Source organism: Heptranchias perlo, chromosome 22, assembly GCF_035084215.1.
Source record: "Heptranchias perlo isolate sHepPer1 chromosome 22, sHepPer1.hap1, whole genome shotgun sequence".
NCBI lineage: Eukaryota > Metazoa > Chordata > Chondrichthyes > Hexanchiformes > Hexanchidae > Heptranchias > Heptranchias perlo.
The window spans coordinates 20,852,125-20,864,588 of NC_090346.1; the positions used below are offsets into that span (position 1 = coordinate 20,852,125).

At 43.0% G+C, this 12,464-nt stretch overlaps 1 protein-coding gene across 3 annotated transcripts in view; it reads left to right on the forward strand.

Annotated features, from left to right (window-relative positions):
- The window catches only part of LOC137340580 (katanin-interacting protein), a 205,922-nt gene that overhangs the window by 75,002 nt on the left and 118,456 nt on the right, over positions 1-12,464 (forward strand). The window lies entirely within an intron of this gene.

The following is a 12,464-nucleotide window of genomic DNA, read 5'->3' on the forward strand; positions in this document are numbered from 1 at the left end:
TGATTGGTGGAGCAGGCTCGAGGGGCCATATGTCCTACTCCTGCTCCTATTTCTTATGGGAGGTGGGACCAGTACAAATTGGACGGTCTACATCTGGGCAGGACTGGAACCAATGTCCTAGGGGGAGTGTTTGCCAGTGCTGTTGGGGAGGGTTTAAACTAATGTGGCAGGGGGATGGGAACCGATGCAGGAAGACAGTGGGAAATAAAATGGTGACAAACAAAAGGCAGTAAGGGAGAGTGTACAGAACATGACCGGACAGATGGTCTGAGAAAGCAGGGCAAAGACCAAGGGAAGTCTAGATTAAACTGCATTTATTTCAATGCAAGAAGTCTGATGGGCAAGGCAGATGAACTCAGGGCATGGATGGGTACATGGGACTGGGATGTTATAGCTATTACTGAAACATGGCTAAGGGAGGGGCAGGACTGGCAGCTCAATGTTCCAGGGTACAGATGCTATAGGAAAGATAGAGCAGGAGGTAAGAGAGGAGGGGGAGTTGCGTTCTTGATTAGGGAGAACATCACGGCAGTAGTGAGAGGGGATATATCCAAGGGTTTGCCCACTGAGTCTATATGGGTAGAACTGAAAAATAAGAAGGGAGAGATCACTTTGATAGGATTGTACTACAGACCCCCAAATAGTCAACGGGAAATTGAGGAGCAAATATGTAAGGAGATTACAGACAGCTGCAAGAAAAATAGGATGGTAATAGTAGGGGACTTTAACTTTCCCAACATTGACTGGGACAGCCATAGCATTAGGGGCTTGGATGGAGAGAAATTTGTTGAGTGTATTCAGGAGGAATTTCTCATTCAGTATGTGGATGGCCCGACTAGAGAGGGGGCAAAACTTGACCTCCTCTTGGGAAATAAGGAAGGGCAGGTGACAGAAGTGTTGGTGAGGGATCACTTTGGGACAAGTGATCATAATTCCATTAGTTTTAAGATAGCTATGGAGAAGGATAGGTCTGGCCCAAAAGTTAAAATTCTAAATTGGGGAAAGGCCAATTTTGATGGTATTAGACAGGAACTTTCAGAAGTTGATTGGGAGAGTCTGTTGGCAGGCAAAGGGACGTCTGGTAAGTGGGAGGCTTTCAAAAGTGTGTTAACCAGGGTTCAGGGTAAGCACATTCCTTATAAAGTGAAGGGCAAGGCTGGTAGAAGTAGGGAACCTTGGATGACTCGGGAGATTGAGGCACTAGTCAAAAAGAAGAAGGAGGCATATGACATGCATAGGCAGCTGGGATCAAGTGGATCCCTTGAAGAGTATAGAGATTGCCGGAGTAGAGTTAAGAGAGAAATCAGGAGGGCAAAAAGGGGATATGAGATTGCTTTGGCAGATCAGGCAAAGGTGAATCCAAAGAGCTTCTACAAATACATAAAGGGCAAAAGGGTAACTAGGGAGAGAGTAGGGCCTCTTAAGGATCAACAAGGTCATCTATGTGCGGAACCACAAGAAATGGGTGAGATCCTGAATGAATATTTCACATCGGTATTTACGGTTGAGAAAGGCATGGATGTTAGGGAACTTGGGGAAATAAATAGTGATGTCTTGAGGAGTGTACATATTACAGAGAGGGAGGTGCTGGAAGTCTTAACGCGCATCAAGGTAGATAAATCTCCGGGACCTGATGAAATGTATCCCAGGACGTTATGGGAGGTTAGGGAGGAAATTGCGGGTCCCCTAGCAGAGATATTTGAATCATCAACAGCTACAGGTGAGGTGCCTGAAGATTGGAGGGTAGCAAATGTTGTGCCTTTGTTTAAGAAGGGCGGCAGGGAAAAGCCTGGGAACTACAGACCGGTGGGGAGCCTGACATCTGTAGTGGGTAAGTTGTTAGAGGGTATTCTGAGGGACAGGATCTACAGGCATTTGGAGAGGCAGGGACTAATTAGGAACAGTCAGCATGGTTTTGTGAGAGGAAAATCATGTCTCACGAATTTGATTGAGTTTTTTGAAGGGGTAACCAAGAAGATAGATGAGGGCTGTGCAGTAGACGTGGTCTACATGGACTTCAGCAAAGCAGTTGACAAGGTACCGCATGGTAGGTTGTTACATAAGGTTAAATCTCATGGGATCCAAGGTGAGGTAGCCAATTGGATACAAAATTGGCTTGACGACAGAAGACAGAGGGTGGTTGTAGAGGGTTGTTTTTCAAACTGGATGCATGTGTCCAGCGGTGTGCCTCATGGATCGGTGCTGGGTCCGCTGTTATTTGTTATTTATATTAATGATTTGGATGAGAATTTAGGAGGCATGGTTAGTAAGTTTGCAGATGACACCAAGATTGGTGGCATTGTGGACAGTGAAGAAGGTTATCTGGGATTGCAGCGGGATCTTGATCAATTGGGCCAGTGGGCCGATGAATGGCAGATGGAGTTTAATTTAGATAAATGTGAGGTGATGCATTTTGGTAGATCGAATCGGGCCAGGACCTACTCCGTTAATGGTAGGGCGTTGGGGAGAGTTATAGAACAAAAAGATCTAGGAGTACAGATTCATAGCTCCTTGAAAGTGGAGTCACAGGTGGATAGGGTGGTGAAGAAGGCATTCGGCATGCTTGGTTTCATTGGTCAGAACATTGAATGCAGGAGTTGGGATGTCTTGTTGAAGTTGTACAGGGCATTGGTGAGGCCACACTTGGAGTACTGTGTACAGTTCTGGTCACCCTATTATAGAAAGGATATTATTAAACTAGAAAGAGTGCAGAAAAGATTTACTAGGATGCTACCGGGACTTGATGGTTTGACTTACAGGGAGAGGTTAGACAGACTGGGACTTTTTTCCCTGGAGAGTAGGAGGTTAAGGGGTGATCTTATAGAAGTCTATAAAATAATGAGGGGCATAGATAAGGTCGATAGTCAAAATCTTTTCCCAAAGGTAGGGGAGTCTATAACGAGGGGGCATAGATTTAAGGTGAGAGGGGAGAGATACAAAAGGGTCCAGAGGGGCAATTTTTTCACTCAAAGGGTGGTGAGTGTCTGGAACGAGCTGCCAGAGGCAGTAGTAGAGGCGGGTACAATTTTGTCTTTTAAAAAGCATTTGGACAGTTACATGGGTAAGATGGGTATCGAGGGATATGGGCCAAGTGCAGGCAATTGGGACTAGCTTAGTGGTATAAACTGGGCGACATGGACATGTTGGGCCGAAGGGCCTGTTTCCATGTTGTAACTTCTATGATTCTATGATTCTATATTTACAGCACAGAAACAGGCTAATCTGCCCAACAGGTCTCTGCCGATGTTTATGCTCCACACGAGCTTCCTCCCACTTCACTTCATCTTGCCCTATCAACATATCCTTTTATTCCTTTCTCCCTCATGTGTCTATCTAGCTTCCCCTTAAAAGCATCTATACTATTCGCCTCAACCACTCCATGTGGTAGCAAGTTTCACATTCTAACTGCTCTGAGTAAAGAAGTTTCTCCTGAATACCTTATTGGATTTATTAGTGACTATTTTATATTTATGGTCCCTAGTTTTGGATTCCTCCAAAAGTGGAACCATCTTCCCTTTGCCTAACCTAGCGAAGCCCTTCATAATTTTAAAGACCTCTAGCAGGTCACCTCTCAGCCATATCTTTTCTCCAGCTTGTTAAGTGTTTCCTGATAGTTCTGGTATCATCCTTGTAAATCTTTTTTGCACCATCTCCAGTGTCCCTATGTCCTTTTTGTAATATGGAACTGAGCACAGTACTCCTAAGTGCGAACTAAATTTGAAAGTTCAGCTTATTATTTAGTGTTCAATTGTGGCTCAGTGGAAGTCTGGTTTTAATTATCTTCAAGCTTGCTTGTCTTTTAAATTTTGTACATCTTGTTGCTGGGTTTTCCCAATCACAGATGGTCATGAAAGGTGATCTGAAGACTTAGTAATTGATCCATTGACCATACCAATCGAAAAACAGTCGATGAGGAATATTGTACACTTACTTGTGAAGAGTGTAAATATGTATGCTTGCTTGCTGCTTGGGAACTGCGGAACAGGCGAGCTTTGGAGGTGCATAAGCAGTGGAAACTTAAGTTCATCCGATACTGTGCTCTTGTATTTTATCCCTCATCAATTCCTGCCAACCCATCGGTCCATGCTGACCTATTCCCTTGTGTTTGCAGTGGGAGGATGGTGGAAGGAATATTATTTTTCTTAATTTCTGGCCAAGTCTTTCAAACTACATGTACAAGTGAGGAGGCCCAGTTTACTTCACCAGCCAAAGATTCATCAGTGATATTCCTCAGAGTTTATATGTAGCCCCAGTAACCTATTGGCTATTTTTATACATGCAATGGTGTCGTGGTTACATTTTGTCTCCCTCAAGCAATACCCTGAAGCCGTGGGCCTCTCCTCTCTGGAGTTTAGAAGAATGAGAGGTGATCTCATTGAAACATAAGATTCTGAGAGGGCTTGATGGGGTAGATGTTGAGAGGTTATTTCCCCTGGCTGGACAGTGCAGAACTAGGGGGCATGGTTGCAAGATAAGGGGTCGACCATTTAAGACTGAGATGAGGAGGAATTTCTTCACCCAGAGAGTTGTCAATCTTTGGAATTCTCTATCCTAAAGGGCTATGGATGCCTAGTCATTGAGTATATTCAAGGCTGAGATAGATAGATTTTTGGACTCTAGGGGAATCAAGGGATATGGGGATCGGACGGGAAAGTGGATTTGAGGTCGAAGATCAGCCATGATCTGATTGAATGGCAGAGCAGCCTTGAGGGGCCTTATGGCCTACACCTGCTCCTATTTCTTATGTTCTTATATATTGGCTGGCTCCGGCTTCAAGTTTTCTGTGAACCGTCTTATCATGAGTGTCTAGTCAGGTGATGCTATCAGTTTATTTGAAACTTTGTACACATTAGGAGCAACAGAAGCAATGCCAACTAATGAGGTTAAACCCTGAACATCAGGGTGGTTCCTGCTAGGTACCTGAATGCCACGGAATGCTACAGCCTTGGAAAGAATAGACCTTGGCACGTAGGATGCAGCAACAATTTTGTGCTAGAAAGCATCTTTAGTATGGGGTTTGAGGGGTCAATTCGGGGAACAGTTTTGGTGCATCATATGTACAGCCAATTATAAAAAGATGGCCTAAACTTTGCATGATTGGAATTCCTAGTTAACATGAAGAAATCCTTACCACAACACTGAAGACCATATTTATAAGGACCAGATATTTAAGTGCTTTGGGATGTCTCGAGGATGTGGTAAGATGCGATATAAATGCAAGTTTTTTTCCTTTCTTTACTAGGCACAATACTGCCACCCAAGGACTAATTCAGAGATGTCCAAATATGTCAAAAACGTAAATTGGCGTAAATCTGTCTATAATAATTGGAGGGTGTTCAGGAGAACTTTATTGACTAGTACGTTTCCGGCCCAACGAGGAAGGAGGCATTGCTGGACTTGTTTCTGGGGAATGAGGCGGGCCAAGTGGAGCAAGTATCAGTGGGTGAACATTTAGGGAACAGCAATTGTAATATCATAATGTTTAGAACAGCTGTGGAAAAGGACATGGACCACTCTAAAGTAAAAATACTCAATTGGAGGAGGGCCAACTTCAGTGGGATAAGAACTGATCTGGCCCGGGTGAATTGGAATCAAAGACTGGCAGGCAAAACTGCAATTGAACAATGGGCGATCTTTGAGGAGGAAATGGTTCAGGTACAGTCTAGGTACATTCCCAAGAGGGAGAAAGGTAGGGCAATTAAAGCCAGAGCTCCCTGGATGACAAAAGAGATAGAGAGTAGGATGAAGCAGAAAAAAGGGGCATATGACAGATGTCAGGTTGATAACACAAGTGAGAACCAGGCTGAATATAGAAAGTTCAGAGGGGAAGTGAAATAGGAATTAAGAGGGGCAAAGAGAGAATATGAGAATAGACTGGTGGCAAAAGGGAATCCAAAAGTCTTCTGTAGGTGTGCAAACGGCTAGTAAGAGTAGGGGCGGGGCCGATCAGGGACCAAAAACTAGATCTACTCATGGAGGCAGAGGGCATGGCCGAAGTACTAGATGAGTTCTTCGCATCTGTCTTTACCAAGGAAGAAGATGCTGCCAGAGTCTCAGTAAAGGAAAATGTAGTTGAGATACTGGATGGGCTAATAATTGATAAAGAGGAGGTATTAGAAAGGCCAGCTGTACTTAAAGTAGATAAGTCACCCGGTCCGGATGGGATGCATCCTAGGTTGCTGAGGGAAGTAAGGGTGGAAATTGCGGCGGTACTGGCCATAATCTTTCAAACATCCGTAGATATGGGGGTGGTGCCAGAGGACTGGAAAATTGCAAATGTTGCACCCTTGTTCAAGAAAGGGTGTAAGGATAAACCCAGCAATGACAGCCCAGTCAGTTTAACCTCGGTGGTGGGGAAACTTTTAGAAACGATAATCCGAGACAGAATTAGCAGTCACTTGGACAAGTGTGGATTGATTAGGGAAAGCCAGCAAGGATTTGTTAAAGACAAATCATGTTTAAATAACTTGATAGAATTTTTTGATGCGGTAACAGGGAGGGTCAATGAGAGCAATGCGGTTGATGTGGTGTTATATGGACTTTCAAAAGACATTTGATAAAGTGCCGCATAATAGGCTTGTCATCAAGATTGAAGTCCATGGAATAAAGGGGGCAGTAGCAGAATGGATCCAAAATTGGCTAAGTAACAGAGGAAGCAGAGAGTAGGAGTGAACGGTTGTTTTTCGGATTGGAGGGAGGTGTACAGTGATGTTCCCCAGGGGTCGGTACTAGGACCACTGCTTTTCTTGATATATATTAATGACTTAGATTTGGGTGTACAGGGCACAATTTCCAAATTTGCAGATGACATAAAACTTGGAAGTGTAGTCAACAGTGAGGAGGATAGTGATAAACTTCAAGAGGATATAGACTGGCTGGTGGAATGGGTGGACATGTGGCAGATGAAATTTAATGCATGAAAAATGTGAAGTAATACGTTTTGGTAGGAAGAACAAGGAGAGGCAATATAAACTAGAGGGAACAATTCTAAAAGGGGTACAGGAACAGAGAGATCTGGGGGAACATGTGCACAAATCATTGAAAGTGGCAGAGCAGGTTGAGAAAGCGGTTAAAAAAGCATATGGGATCCTGGGCTTCATAAATAGAAGCATAGAGTACAAAAGCAAGGAAGTCATGATGAAGCTTTATAAAACACTGGTTCGACCACAACTGGAGTATTGTGTCCAGTTCTCGGCACCGCACTTTAGGAAAGATGTGAAGGCCTTAGAGAGGGTGCAGAAAAGATTTCGTGGAACAATTCCAGGGATGAGGGACTTCAGTTACGTGGATAAACTGGAGAAGCTGGGGTTGTTCTCCTTGGAACTGGGAAGGTTAAAAAGAGATTTGATAGAGGTATTTAAAATCATGTGGGATCTGGATTGGCGGAAGGGTTAAGAGCCAGGGGACATAGATTTAAGGTGATTGGCAAAAGAATCAAAGCTGAGGGATCAAGTAAGGGAATATGTGATAAATTAAAGAAAGACAAGGCAAGAGAGCAAGGTAGCAATAAGGGAAATGATAATCAGAGAGTGGCAGGAAGGGACAGAGCATGCAAACTTAAGAGTGTGCCAGCAGATAAGGCTAGAGGTTGCAAAAATAGTAAAACGACAGCACTAAAGGCTTTGTATCTGAATGCGCATAGCAGTTGTAACAAAATGGATGAATTGACAGCTCAAACAGAAATAAAATGTACGATCTGATAGCCATTAGAGAGACATGGCTGCAAGATGACAAAGGCTGAAACCTGAATATTCAAGGGTACTTGACATTTCGGAAGGACAGGAAGCTAGGAAAAGGTGGAGGGGTAGCTCTGTTAATTAAGGATGACATGAGTATAATAGAGAGAAATGACCTTAGTTCTAAAGACCAAGATGTAGAATCAGTTTGGGTCGAGATAAGAAATAGTAAAGGCAAGAAGTCACTTGTGGGAGTAGTTTATCGGCCCCCGAACAGTAACCACACTGTAGGACAGGGTATACAGGAAGAAATAATGGGGGCTTGTGAGAAAGGAACAGCGATAATCATGGGTGATTTTAATCTATATATAGATTGGAAGAATCTGATCGGCAAAAGTAGCCTGGAAGATGAGTTCATAGAGTGCTTTCGGGACAGTTTCTTAGAGCAGCACATTCTACAGCCAACCAGAGAGCAGGCTATTCTAGATCTCGTAACGTGTAATGAGACAGGAATAAATAAATTAATGTCCTCATTGTAAAGGAGCCTATAGGTAGCATTGATCACAATATGATTGAATTTTGCATTCAGTTTGAGGGAGAGAAGAGTAAGTCTAAGACTAGTGTTTTAAACTTAAATAAGGGCAATTATGAGGGCATGAAGACAGAGCTGGCTAAAGTGAACTGAGAAATTAGGTTAAGGGATAGGTCAGTAGAGATGCTGTGGCAGACATTTTAATGAGATATTTCATAACACTCAGCAAAGATACATTCCAGTGAGAAAGAGAGAATCTAGGGGAAGGACGTACCGTCCGTAGCTAACTAAGGAAGTTAAAGATAGTATCAAATTGAAAGAAAAAGCATACAATTCCGCGAAGGTTAGTGGCAGGTCAGAAGATTGGACAGAATATTTAAAAACAGCAAAGAATGACTAAAAGAATAATGAGGGAGAAATTAGAGTACGAGAGAAAGCTAGCTAGAAATATAAAAACAGATAGTAAGAGTTTCTACAGATATTTAAAAAGGAAAAGAGTAAGTAAAGTGAGCGTTGGTCCTCTAGAGAGTGAGTCTGGAGAATTAATAATGGAGAATAAGGAAATGGCGGATGAATTGAACAGGTATTTTGCGTTCGTCTTCACTGTAGAGGATACAAATAACATGCCAGAAATAATTGTGAATCAAGAGGTGAAAGGGAGGGATGAACTTAAAATATTTATATCAGGGAAAGTGTTCTGAAAAAATTATTAGAACTAAAAGCTGACAAGTCCCCAGGTCCTGACGGACTTCATCCTAGGGTCTTAAAAGAAGTGGCTGCAGAGATAGTAGATGCATTGGTATTAATTTTCCAAAATTCCCTAGAGTCTGGAAGGGTCCCATCAGATTGGAAAATAGCAAATATAATCCTCTATTCAAGAAAGGAGGGAGACAGTTAGTTAAGAAAGGAGGGAGACAGCCGGTTAGCTTAAGATCTGTCACAGGGAAAATGCTGGAATCTATTATTAAGGAGGTTATAGCAGGGCACTTAGAAAATCTCAGTGCAATCAGGCAGAGTCAACACGGCTTTGTGAAGGGGAAATCGTGTTTGACTAATTTATTAGAGTCCTTTGAGGAAGTAACAAGCAACGTGGATAAAGAGGATCCTGTGGATGTGGTATACCTTGGATTTCCAGGAGGCTTTTGACAAGGTGCCACTTCAAAGATTACTACACAAAATAAGATCTCATGGTGTAAGGGGTAACATATTAGCATGGATAAAGGATTGGTTAGCTAACAGGAAACAGAGAGTAGGCATAAATGGGTCCTTTTCAGGTTGGCAAGATGTAATGCATGGAGTGTCACAGGGATCAGTGCTTGGGCCTCAACTATTTACGATCTATATCAATGATTTCGATGAAGGGACCGAATGTATGGTTGCTAAATTTGCTGATGACACAAAAGTAGGTAAGAAAGTAAGTTGTGAAGAGGACATAAGGAGTCTGCAACGGGATATAGGTAGGTTTTAAGTGAGTGGGCGAAAATTTGGCAGATGGAGTATAATGTGGGAAAATGAGAACTTGTCCATTTTGGCAGGAGGAATAAAAAAGCAGTATGTTATTTAAATAGAGAGAGATTGCAGAACTCTGAGGTACAGAGGAATCTGGGTGTCCTAGAAACATAGAAAATAAGAGCAGGAGTAGGCCATTCGGCCCTTCAAGCCTGCTCTGCCATTCAATATGATCATGGCTGATGCTCTATCACAATACCATATTCCCACTCTCTCCCTATACCCCTTGATGCCTTTTGTATCTAGAAATCTATCTAGCTCCTTCATGATTATATTCAGTGACTTGGCTTCCACAGCCTTCTGTGGTAGAGAATTCCACAGGTTCACCACCCTCTGAGTGAAGAATTTTCTCCTCATCTCAGTCCTAAATGTCCTACCCTGTATCCTGAGACTCTGACCCTCGTTCTGGACCCCCCAGCCAGGGGAAACATCCTCCTTGCATCCAATCTGTCTGAACCTGTCAGAATTTTATATGTTTCAATGAGATCACCTCTCATTCTTCTAAGCTCGAGTGAATACAGGCCGAGTTGACCCAATCTCTCCACATCCGACGATCCTGCCATCCCAGGAATCAGTCTGGTGAACCTTTGCTGCATTCCCTCCATGGCAAGTGTATCCTTTCATAAGTAAGGAGACCAAAACTGCACACAATACTCCAGGTGTGGTCTCACCAAGACCCTGTATAACTGTAGTAAGACATCCTTGCTCCTGTACTCAAATCCTCTCGCAATGAAGGCCAACATACCATTTGCCTTCCTAACTGCTTGTTGCACCTGCATGTTTGCTTTCAGTGACTGGTGTACAAGAACACCCAGGTCCCTTTGTACATCAACATTCCCTAATCTATCACCATTTAAATAATACTCTGCCTTTCTGTTTTTCCTTCCGAAGTGGATAACTTCACATTTATCCACATTATACTGCATCTGCCATGTATTTTCCCACTCACTCAACTTGTCCAAATCGCTTTGAATCCTCTTTGCATCCTCCTCACAACTCACAATCCCACCTAGTTTTGTGTCATCAGCAAACTTGGAAATATTACATTTGGTTCCCTCATCCAAATCATTGATATATATTGTGAATAGCTGGGGCCCAAGCACTGATCCCTGCGGTACCCCACTAGCCACTGCCTGCCACCTGGAAAAAGACCCATTTATTCCTACTCTCTGTTTCCTGTCTGTTAAACAATTTTCAATCCATGTCAGTATATTACCCCCAATCCCATATGCTTTAATTTTGCATACTAATGTCTTATGTGGGACTTTATCAAACGCCTTCTGAAAATCCAAATAAACCACATCCACTGGTTCTCCCTTATCTATCCTACCAGTTACATCCTCAAAAAAACTCCAGTAGGTTTGACATAGTTTGTCCTGGTACATGAATCACAAAAAGTTAGTATGCACGTACAGCAAGTGATTAGGAAGGCAAATGGAATGTTGTTGTTTATTGCAAAGGGAATGGAATATAAAAGTAGAGATGTTTTGCTATAGTTGTACAGGGTATTGGTGAGACCACATCTAGAATACTGTGTGCAGTCTTGGTCTCCTTATTTAAGAAAGGACATAATTGCTTTTGAGGCGGTTCAGAGAAGGTTCACTCGACTGATTCCTGGGATGAGGGGGTTATCTTATGAGGAAAGGTTGGACAAGTTGGGCCTGTATACACTGGAGTTTAGAAGAATGAGAGGTGATCTTATTGAAACATACAAGATCCTGAGGGGACTAGAAGGGGTAGATGCTGAGGGGATGTTTCCTCTTGTGGGAGAGACCAGAACTAGGGGCCACAGTTTAAAAATAAGGGGTCTCCCATTTAAGATGGAGATGAGGAGAAATTTTTTCTCTGAGGGTCGTGAGTCTGTGGAACACCCTTCCCCAGAGAAAGGTGGAGGCAGGGTCATTGAATATTTTTAAGGCTGAGTCAGATAGATTCTTGATTAACAAGGGAGTCAAAAGGTTATAGTAGGTAGATGGGAAAGTAGGGTTGAGGTCACAATCAGATCAGCCATGATCTTATTAAATGGCAGAGCAGGCTTGAGGGGCCGAATGGCCTACTCCTGCTCTCAATTTGTGACATGAGGAAAAACTTTTTTACACAGGGAGTGGTTAGGACCCGGACTGCCCTGTCGGTTGGGGGGGGGGGGGGTGGGTGGAGTGCGGCGGGCGGTGGGTGGTGGAGGCAGCTTCAATCGCGGCTTTCAAAAGGGAACTGGATAAGTACTTGAAAGGAAAATATTTGGAGGGCGACACGGATAGGGCGGGGGGAGTGGGACTAGCTGAATTGCGCTTGCATCGAGCCGACATGGACTCGATGGGCCGAATGGCCTCCTTCCGTGCAGTAACCTTGCTATGATTCTATGATGGAAGTTGTCTTTACAGAACAAGACATAAGCCACTTTTATTATAACTATATCTACTAATGCAGTTCTAAATAACATTCCAAGAGGAGATGAATTAATTCTTTTGATTTTACCTTCAGCTTAGCTTAATATTTCCAGTATTTCTAATCTCTAAATAGAAATCCCAAAACCGGCCTCTAGTGATCATTCCACACTCTACTATCCCACTCCTCTTTCCCTTTCCCCTCCTCTTCCCCTTTTCTAACATATTATTTAGTGTAAATCAAAATGCAGTTGCTCTACAAGCCACCATGACAGCCCATACTTTTGAATTTGAGATCTTGCATTCTGACAATATAAATTTCTTTGCTATAACTCTATAACTAAATTTGTTTATTGACTTTGA